The 10356-nt window shown below is 50.3% G+C and overlaps 1 pseudogene; it reads right to left on the minus strand.

The window, feature by feature from the left end:
• Positions 1 to 7573: 7573 nt before the first annotated feature.
• Positions 7574 to 8883, minus strand: LOC136487424 (tryptamine hydroxycinnamoyltransferase 1-like; annotated as a pseudogene).
• Positions 8884 to 10356: the final 1473 nt, after the last annotated feature.

The following is a 10356-nucleotide window of genomic DNA, read 5'->3' on the forward strand; positions in this document are numbered from 1 at the left end:
CCCCTACCAATCTTTGCCAAGTGTCTGCCTTTGCCGAGTGCCAGACACTCGGCAAAGACAACCTTTGCCAAGTGCAGGTCTTTGCCGAGTGCCATATTTTGCCGAGTGCGGCGCTCGGCAAAGCAGGTCTTTACCGAGTGCCCGAAATTTGGCACTCGGTAAAGATTTTTGCACTCGGCAAATCACGTGTTTCTTGTAGTGTAACAACTAATAGTGACACTCAGAGGTCAAAAGCCTATCAAACCAAGGTAGTTCAAGGGATGCGCCATCCACCTCCATGCGGCCATGGCGTTTCACAGTCACCTAATGTAGTCGGTGTTTTCTACTAACGTCGGTAGATGGTTTATGGCGTTACCTTGACGGACAAGAAGAACACTAGTCACTAGCTAAAATGTTGACAGGACAAAGGAGTGGAGGCCTAATTTCGCCTCAATTAGCCTTTACTCCTATTCCTACTCGCTAAAATATATGAATATATTGGCTTTGGCGCTACTTGGCGGAGGTGGATAGGGACCCTACTAAGCACGGCTTCGCCCAGGATCATACTCAATGGACATCAGGGGGCTCCAATAGCACATCTCAGAGGGGTACGCCAAGGAGACTCCCTGTTGCCCCTGCTCTTCATTATCGCTATGGACATACTGCATAGGCTCTTCCTCAAGCATGCAGAGATGGGGTACTCAGAAGAGTAGAGCTGCCGGAGATCAAATACCAGTGCAGCATCTACGCTGATGATGTGATCCTCTTCATCCGGTCAATCGTCCAGGAGGCAAAGCGGTGAAAGAGATTCTGTCCATTTTCGGGGAAGCCTCCGGCCTAAAGACCAACCTGGCCAAATGCTCCATTACTCCTATCTATGGTGGTGAAGACGCCTTGGAAGAGATAATCAACATACTCGGATGTCAAGTGCAGCCGTTCCCACTCAAATATCTCGGCCTCCCTCTGAGCATCAGGCCAATTCCAAAAGCGCAGTTTCAGTCAGTCGTTGAGGCAGTGGCAAGGAAGCTACCCCTGTCATGGTTCACTCATGGCAAGAAGTGGACGTCTTGTATGGATCAAATCAGTGCTGCACGCAGTCCCAATATACGCAATGATGGCAGAAAACCTTCCAACCTGGGCAAGGAAGGAAATTGATGCCATATGCCGGAAGTGTCTTTGGGTTGGCAGTGACGCTTCTGTCCGTGGGAAATGTATGGTAGCCTGGCTGACGGTTTACAAGCCAACAGAGCTAGGCGGTCTGGGCGTCAGCGACTTGAAGCTACAGGGGTACGCACTGCAAACTCGATGGCTCTGGTTAGAAAAGACAGATCAAGATCGGGCGTGGAGCTCACTGCCGATCAAAACAGCCCCCGAGGTTAAGGCCTTCTTCCGGGCTTCAAGCTACTTCATGATCGGAGATGGTCGAACGGCCTTGTTCTGGGAAGACAAGTGGATAGGGGGATGGCATTAGCGACCTCGCTCCATACCTTTACCAACTAGTCCCAAACCAAGTCCGGCAACGGCAATAAGTAAGGCGCTAACGAACAGACAATGGGCGCGCGTCATCCAATCCGCTATTGAGAAGTACCTGGAGCTATGGAACATCCTGGAACAGATCAACCTGAGCGATCAGCCGGACAGGCTAGTTTGGCGATGGACACCTGATGGTACATACTCGGCCAAGTCTGCATACGCCATGCTTCATAGCGGCGCAATTACGTTCAGAGGTCACCGGCTAATTTGGAAGACTTGCATTGGGCTCCACTCCGAGTCAAGATATTCCTATGGCTGGCTATGTGACGCAGGCACTGGATGGCGGACTGGAGAGCTCGTCACGGGCTTACGCGTGCTAGAACCGTCTAATTTAATGCTCTTTCAAGAGTACCTGTCTTTCATTAGATACTGAGTACTTAAGCGAGGACACTAAACTATTGCAGTTCTGTCGAGCACATTCCGTGAGAGAACTCGAAACTCCACATTTTTTCATCAGGATCATAAATAAGAGTATAAAGCTTACACCTTCTTTTCGCCATTTCTTACATTATATAAAACAATAGCGGAATTGCACATGTGATCAGAGTTTCGGCGGAAATAAAATTCATAAACTACAATTTTAAGAGCTTTACGAGGAACCTTTACATACAAGGAGATGATATCAGGTTGTAAGTTTTTCCTTTGTAAAATATTTTCATGAAAATTTTAAATAAACACCTACGTCAGCAACGCTAGGAAATCACCGCTGAGCCCACCAGAAGGTTTCCACACACAAGTGTAGCTCAACTGTACCTGTCACCTGCAACAGGGGAATAAAACCCTGAGTACTTAATTGTACTCAGCAAGACTTACCCGACAGGAGAAAATAAGAGACTCCAAGAATATGCAACGCCATTTGGCTTGTTGTTTTATTGCCTTTGCATGAAGCATTACTAACAGTGCATCCTTATGTTCTAAGTTTTCAGCAGTTGTTTGTAGTTAATTAGCTAATCATTCTAGGTAAGCTCATATGCTACTTTCAAGCAAGTGGTAAGCAATCAGAATCATTTTATCACCTTCCAAGTTCCAGTTCTTACTACGGTGCTAGACCATAGCTAAGTCGGTATTGTCTCCAAGAAACGACGATTCGCGAATCAATGTATCCCAGCTGGGTACCCCGAAACACACGTCCCGCTTGTACCACAGGCACAAACGGAACCAACTCATCCCACTCCTGTCAAGGGGTCTAGGTCCTCATCCAAACTTGGACTCCAAGCCTACAACACCTGAGACCCGGGCTCAGTATGGTGTTTAGACCTCCACCTAATACCCACCCCTAAAAGTCGGTCTGAAAAAAGCCGGAACCCATGACAAGTGAGTCATAAGTCTTCCTGCCCCCATAAGCAAGTATGTGTTCAGGATAATAAGTATGTGACCTGACTATCATCCACAGCAACAGACGGTCCTTAATCGACACAGGCAGAACAAGTGCAATCCAAGCCTCACTCGAATGCCTAAACAAGTCCAGATCCAAGTACCATTCTGTCCGGTCTCCAATTATCATTCTGAGATATAAATATATATCCCTTGTGATAGTAGTATAATAATGACAATAATAGTATCTTTCCTATCTCTCGCGAGTGACAGGCAATCACTCAACTTCTACCGGATCCTATAGCATAGCAATCTACACGATCCTGCCATACTAGTAAGACTCGTAGGATAAAGGTATATGCAAGTGAGTTTTATTCAACTTCTTAAAACTTAATGCACAGACATAAAATAAAGTGCAGAATAGTAGAGGTTATGTACCGGGACTTGCTTGGGCAAGATATAACCAAGGATTAGCATTCTATTGTGGCGACATGATCATCAGGCACCATCTTTTATGTTACTCCGGTCGACTCCATAATCCATCGTTGTCCCTATTATGATATTCATGGATGCAACGTAGGGACGTAAATAATCAACGACATCCACAACCCTAAAAACACGATTACGCTTTGCAAGCTAACGAGCTAGCTCTACTAACTAACGTACTAGGCTACGTATTCGCGTTGTCAAATAAGGCTTCGTTTCCAGAAAATGTTTTAGTTCTACAACCCTAAGATGTTTTGGCATTTTATTGATTAAATACATGTATTCGTACTAGGGCTCATTTAACTACCTTAGCAAACTAATTCTTATGGAGCTACAAAAATTACAGTGAGCACCTAATAATATTATGAATTTACTATAAAAATCCCAGAGCCAACACTACTACCAATTCCTCACAATAATTCCTACAAATTGATGTTTTAACAATATTAAGTGCTTCTAATTAATTGGGTTACTCTTGAAAATTCTATGAAACTATGTGAACAAAATACACTAACAGATAGATCATGATTTTAGGAGCTGAACAAAATTGGTTTCACAATTTTTTGATCAACTACACAAATTTCTATTGAATTTACAAGGTTACCTTATAATCTAATTTAGAAAATACTTTAGAAAAAGAAAAGGGTCGGCGACCACTCATTCGGCCTAGCAGCCCAACTTAGCCCAACGCGGGACGCGGGTGCGCGCAGCAGCTGGCCCAGCAAAAGCCCAAGGCAGGAGAGCCCACGCGCGCGTGACTCTTTTGCAAAAGAGAGCTCGGCCTTTTAGACAATTATGCGAAAGATCGAAGCACTATTACCGCAGACGCGCGTTTTGCATCGAGGACCCCGGAACCTGCCGTCTTTGCAACAGGACAGTCCTCGGCGTGCCCACGCACGGCGCGGCACACCGGCGGCAACGGTGGTTACGCCAGGCAAACTAGACGCGATACGTCAGTCATGAAGGGCCGATCACCATCTATGGCTAACCCGTAGGGATATGTGACGGTTGGGGACTCGGCAACGCACCGTCACGGGCAGCCGCAGTGGGCGGCGATCCGCGGCGGCGGCGGGCCTGTTCCGATGAGGCTAAGAGCTAACGATACGATAGAGTTTGCACGGGAGCAACATGGGTTTACCACGAAGCCAGCCGCGCAACCAGTTGAGACAGAGAAGGTCGGGGGAATCCTGGCCACATGCGCCCACTCCGCGCGGCGACGCTCCGAGCGTGGCACCGGCGCATCACCTCACCGATGACGAGCACCCTAGCCAAGACAACACGAGCACCGGATGGAGGGAGTCAAGGCGAACTCATGGTTATGAGCAATTGAATTGCTACCGCTTCAACATACCTTACCCCCAAGTTCATGGTAACGGTGGCATTTCGACCTGCGATGAGCAAAATGCTAAATTGGCGGTCGGTAGCGCTTGGCCGGGGATGGGGAAGATGGAGCGCCTAGTTGGCTTCCTATGCCACATACAAGGGCGAGGAATCGGACTGTGAAGCCCTGAGCTAGGTGAACCGATGGGCGGCGGCGCGGTGCTCTTGCCGAGGTCATATCGTGGAGAGGTATGAAAGTGAGCTCGAGTGGATTAAGACGGCAGCTCCGATCGTTAGCTGCAACTCGAGCACGTGCACACAGGTGACGAGGCAGGGAAGAGCTTGGCGCGGCACGCTTGAATTGGGGCGGCCGGGCTCGAGCAGGGCTCCCCTATGGCGGCTAGCGGGGCGAGGCAGTGAGACATCCCGTCGCCACTGTGACCGGGCCAACAACTAGACACGGTGGCAGTGGCATACACCAAAGGCACGAGGCGGTAGGTAAATCGAAAGGGTGGGGCGGCACCACGTTGGCCAAGCAACGACCACCGCAGCCACGGCACGCCCGCGCGCGACACCGCGGCCAGCCGCCCAAGCGCGACGTGTGCGTAGCAACGAAAGCCAGGCCACGACCAGCCAGGGCCGGCCAACGCCAGGCTGTAGATGCTACGCGGCACCACCGGGCGCGTGAACTGGCCAGCGACAGCAGCTCGAGCATGGCCTGAGTCCGGCGCCAACAGCGCCCATGCGCGCGGTGACCGCGAACCCGGACCGAGAGGTGGCAACAGGTGACGTGCATGCATTTTGAAGCTCGAAAACCCACCTGTTAGAGCTCGGTTGAGATTAAGGCAAGAGTTCGAGACCCTAGTAGACCCTAAGGACTGCGTAACCAGGCCACAAGCACGACCGGAGGGTGACCAGCGATGACAATATAGAGATGCCAACGTGGGTTCGTCAAGCTAGGCGCTGGTTCATGAACTGAGCGCCAACAGCCTGGACACAGCACGTTCTAGCGAAGTTAGGGCAATTTTTAAGAGAACAACGTGCCACTCAACAACACTACACACATATACCATGCCGAAGTACTCACTTTGACGCAACCAATCGTACCAAAACATAAACTGATGTTTAAGAAATTTTACTATAATTCAAATGCCAAAATAGCATTGTCTAACACTCTTTTCCGACTTAGAAAGAAAGGGTTCAATTTGGACTCAACCTCCATGAACACTTGTTGCCACAATTTTTAAAATGTCTAAATCTTATTATCTTCAACCAAGGAGCATTTCACATATTAGTCCATACTTCGTACTAACCCATAGGAGCAAAACATTTAAGCACCTTTTTACTATTTTGTTCAATATAAATCACCAAAAATGGCATTTGAAACATAAGTTCAATTTCTCGTCGATTCAACGAAACGTTCTAGTTTGAATTTCGGATTCGATTTTTGAGCTCCAAAAACCCTAGTTAACAATACTCACTTCCCAAAAATTAAAGTTGTATTCTTATCTACACTATTGCTCACCATTACATAAACACTATACACAAGTTATATCTTGTTTTTGTTTTTAGAAATAGTTTTTCGTTTCACGTGTGTTTTAACTGGTTAAAATTCAAAAACTCGTTCGGCTAGATTCTCCGAGGCCTTAACCTAGACGCTAAGCCAGCTCGTAACACCAGAGGTGTTACATGATGCAAGATCGCTGCTACCTCTGTGACCAAGCTCCGGAGACAACTGACCACATCATCGCCTCCTGCCCATTCACTAGGGAGCTCTGGTACTTCATCCTGCAGGCGATCGGTTTCCAGCTTCCCCAAGGAAAACAATCAACACTGAGCTGGTGGAGGAAACTGCGAAAGCTCTCTGATGGACAACAGCGGAAGGGCCTCGCCTCGTTGTTTGCGCTAGTCTCTTGGCAAGTATGGAAAGAACGGAATGCAAGATGCTTCCGGGACGAAACCGCCATGATCGCTGAAATGCTGCAGATTATCAAGATGGAGGCAGATCGCTGGATCGAAGCCGGGGCGGCTGGGATGCGGGCGTTGGCTGTTCGGTAGTAATCTAGCAGCATCCCGTCTTCACCTTCTGTTGTCGTGTTTTTCAAAATGTAGCGATTTGTTGCCACCGGCTAGGCCGGCTAAATTTGTAACATAAACTATTTCCTTCTTAAATGCAATGATACGCAGATCTCATGCGTATTCCAGAAAAAAAATATATGAATATGCGGATATAAAACTTTATATAAGTCCTAATGGTTTAGTGGCTAAACAATAGATTAAATTTAATCTCTTAAGTATATAAGTTACACACAAAATTTATATAGTAGAATTGGACGCCGACGAGGCCGGCAGCCCAGCCTAGGATCACCGGCCCTAATCCGCCAGTGATATGAATGATTTAACTCTTAGCCAAAATATGAAATAACAATTTCTTGCTTCCTCCTCTATGGTTGTCTTCTTTTCCCCTGTAATGGATGCGTATCGTTGACTCGTTGTACGTTAGAAGAACATGAATTGATTGATTTGCACAACACATGACACCGTAGGGCCAGGACAAAAGTTGGAACACAACCGTAAACACATCGAAGGCTTTACCATGTTGTGGCTATTTTTCTAAGCTAAGAAGACAAATTGGACGCTTAGCTCCTGCTAGTACCCGACCAAACAAATGCTCTATCAAAACCTATATTATATAAAAAATAATACTACTAATTGGATCTTCTTGCATTTTTTTAATAAATTCTGATTAAATGTTGGGAATTTTGATTTAACATAGAGTCAGTAAACTATACTTTGGAACAGAGAGAGTATATATTCTTTAAAGAAAACTTTATTAACTTTCGGAAAAATTATTCGTTCTCGGATGCATAAGCAGTAAATAATGTTGGTCGCCACATATGTTTGGACTCTTGTATCCGTCACGCTGATGATGTCAAGATTTCTAGTCCATGGTGTAAGCAATATTCAGAAGCTCCTTCGCATGCTTCTCCCACAGTGCCACGAACACGTCCACCCCGCCCCCTTTCCGCAGGCTGGGTATCAGCACCACCACCCCGTCCAGCGGGACTTTCGCCGGCAGGATCCCGGCGAGCCGGCCGCCGCACCCAAAGTCCAGGCGGTGCAGCTCCAGGTGCAGCCAGCTGTCGGACGCGACGTCCGGGAGCAGCACGTTGTCGTCGTCCCCGACCGTGGGCTCCAGCTCCTCGCCGCCGTGCAGCTCCCCGAAGTCGATGAACGACTGGAAGTACTGGCGGTCGCGAGCGCGCACGCCCGCGCGGACCAGCGCTGCCGCGTCGGCGAGCGTGCCCCGGGCCAGGTCCCTGGCGCTGGCGGCGGCGCTCGCCGTGAGGACCACGTTGCCGAAGAAGCCCCGCGCCACGGCGGCGTCGGCGCCGAGGTGCGCGCGGCCGTTCACCGCGGCGTTGAGCGCCGTGCTCGACGCGTCGTCGGCCCGGCCGCGCGCCACGGTGATCTTCCGCCACAGGTGCGCGGACACGGTCTCGAAGGTCGTGTACGGCCGGCTCATCTGCGGCGCGGTGGCGTTCTCCTTGAGCGCCGCCACGAACTCGCTCGGGAGGTGCAGCAGCGTCCTCGGGGCTCAGGAACTCGGTGCCGCGGTGCTCGAACTCGCACCGCGGCGGGCGGCGCGGCACGATGGCGCTCGGCCCGTACGGCGCCGGTGGTAGCAGACCGCCGCCGACGTAGTCGAGTGGTGGCTTAGTAGTAGTAGCGCCGTTGTTGCTGGCGCGGACGGCGTCGGCCCACGCGTGGAAGAAGGTGGACATGGAGTAGCCGTCGGCGGCCTGGTGGTGCGTGGACGAGGCGATGACGAGGCCCCCGCACGCGAAGCGGTTAATCTGGAGCATGAGCAGGTGCAGCGGCAACAACGCGTCGCCATCGCCGCCGCCGCCGCCGACCGGCACGTGGCCTCGTCCGCGCACCGTGGCCTGAGAGCGCGGACGCCACCGTGGCCTCGACCACGAGCGCGCCCGCGCCGCCCTTCCCCGAGACGAAGAACGGGCGGCGGTCGTCGTCGGCGACGAGGCGCGCGGTGAGGAGCGGGAAGCGCGTGAGCGTGGCGGCGAGCGCGTCGAGGAGCGCCGCGTTGGTGGGGTTGGGCGCGGCATAGGCGAACAGCACCGTGACGTGGTAGGTGGGCGCCACGAGGTCGAACACCGTCAGCGGCACCTCCGTCGATGGCTCCGACGCCGGCGCGGGTATCACGAAGCTCCGCTGCACCTGCACGTCCATGCTGGCTCTCGACTTGTCTAGCTAGTGAGCTAGCTAGCTAACACTTGTGACTTGCGAGTGAAGCTTTGTGATCGAAAGATCGACTTGTGACTTTGTGAGAGTGTGCAACAGCTAGCTGAATGAAGACGATGGTGGTGGGTGCAGGCAGTGTGTAGGCAATGGCAGTCTATATATAGTGGTGTGTGTCGTGGAACGTCGTCGTGTGCCTGAACTGAACCTGCATGGCTGCACGTACACTTGCAAACCGAAACCGGTCTGGTTTGGAGATGCCGTGGTTGGTGCCGAGCTCGCCATGCATCGATCCGTGCGTCCTCGTAAATGCGTGCATGTATACAGGAGATAGGTGCATTGCGTGAAATTTTCGTATTTTGGTCTCTTTTGAAAACATTTTTTAGAAAAATACCAACGCCAAAACATTTTCTGAAAATAGACCATTTTTAGGCGTCTTAGCACATGACGCCGAGATATGAGGCTCGGCGTCGTGTCACTCGACGCCGAGGTATTGCCACGTCACGGACGACCGGGGTCGTCGTCGACACGTTGGCGCGTGGGTCCGAGACGTCGGCGTCGTGTCAGCCGACGCCAAGTACCCAACCTCGGCGCGGTTGGACTGCGCGCCGAGCTACTGCCCCATCCGGAGCGCGGCCCAGGCGGCCCAGGCGGCCCAACAAAGCACGGTGGCCCAGAAGCTCGACGTTGGGTCACTTAACGCCGAGCCTCCAGACCTCGGCGTGGCCCGACTCAACGCCGAGGTCTGGTCCCTTTAGGTCGAGGCCCCCTTCTTCTTCTTCCCTCCCCTCCTCCATTCCCCCACGGCTCCCAAATTCTAAAGACCGCCGGCTCCCAAATCCCCCACGGCCCCCACGAAACTCTAACCTCCAAAATCGACCCCCGGTGCCCGGATCTTGTCTCCCGAAGTTTCCTCGAGGTAATGGTCCCTCCCCTCCTCCATTCTATCCGCGTAGATGTGCTTACATTGTCCCTAATCATGTGGAATCATGGTTGTATTGTGTTTTGGTATATTTGTGTTTGCATTTGCAAAATGTATGGCTTAGGATGATTGAGTGCATTGTTGTTTAACTGTTTTATGTGATGAACATGTTAGGTTAGTTTGGTTTCTAGTTATTTTGGTCATTAGGGTTCTTTGTTTATTGTAGGTGTCATTAGGGTTAGTTATTTGTTGGTCATTAGGGTTACTATGTATTTTATTTATTTGTTGGTCATTACATTTCAATTTGTTATGACCAAGGTGTTTTGCCAAGGTACTCCTCTTTCCCCTCTTTCAATTCATCCATTTAGATTCGTTTGTTTTTGAACTTGGCATTATAGGTTTGGTTTACGTTCATGTCATTCGTGCAATGTATAGTGGTTCAAATGATTGAATGACCCAAATGTATGGTTGTTGTTGTTGTTGTTGTTGTATATGTTATGGTTTATAATCATTGAGTTAAATTTTGTGTTTGTTGGGATTCG

The sequence above is a fragment of the Miscanthus floridulus genome, chromosome 10, assembly GCF_019320115.1.
Source record: "Miscanthus floridulus cultivar M001 chromosome 10, ASM1932011v1, whole genome shotgun sequence".
Taxonomy (NCBI): Eukaryota; Viridiplantae; Streptophyta; class Magnoliopsida; order Poales; family Poaceae; genus Miscanthus; species Miscanthus floridulus.